General features: G+C 43.3%; 1 protein-coding gene across 1 annotated transcript in view; it reads right to left on the bottom strand.

Moving 5' to 3' along the window:
- ska3 (spindle and kinetochore associated complex subunit 3) overlaps positions 1 to 609 on the bottom strand; it is a 7,784-nt gene that overhangs the window by 4,428 nt on the left and 2,747 nt on the right. The window lies entirely within an intron of this gene.

The raw sequence follows: 609 nt of genomic DNA, 5'->3' as shown, positions 1-609 counted from the left end.
CGAACCGGGGCCTTCTCGCTGTGAGGCGAGAGCGCTAACCACCTGCGCCACCGTGCAGCCCATGTCAGTAAACGGAACTTCAAAATAAACACTGGATAGTTTAACTTGGAGAATGGGAAGCTTTCACGACATTTTATTTTGAAGATTTGTCTTCTCTCTGTATCCACTCATTCATCTTGCCTCTTTACCCTTCTCATCCATCCTTTCACCAGTCTCTCCTCTCATTAGGAACCGTCTGCGGCTGGAGGAAAGACCTAAGATAGAAACCCCAACATCCGCCCAAATCAGATCCCCAGATTTACTGCTCTATGTGTTCCACTGCCCTTGGTCTTTGACTCTGAGCTCCAGAGTCTGACTAAGAGTGTAAAGCAGGAACGTCAAAGTCAATCACACAAGGGGCCACAATCCAAAACACACCTTAGTTCGAGGGAAGAACAGGATAAACATTTACTGAACACTCTAAAACTACAAAAAACTTTAAAACTGTAACATTATTATGAACTAGATATATAGCATTACCTATGATAATACTAGTGTGAATGCTGTAAGCTGAATTTGGCCGCTGAAGATGCTGAAATTGATAGCTAAAAACACTGAAGCTGATAGCCA

This window comes from Oryzias melastigma, linkage group LG21 (genome assembly GCF_002922805.2).
Source record: "Oryzias melastigma strain HK-1 linkage group LG21, ASM292280v2, whole genome shotgun sequence".
NCBI classification, from domain to species: Eukaryota; Metazoa; Chordata; class Actinopteri; order Beloniformes; family Adrianichthyidae; genus Oryzias; species Oryzias melastigma.
The sequence above is the reverse complement of the archived record's forward strand: the minus strand, read 5'-3'. Positions and strand labels throughout refer to the sequence as shown.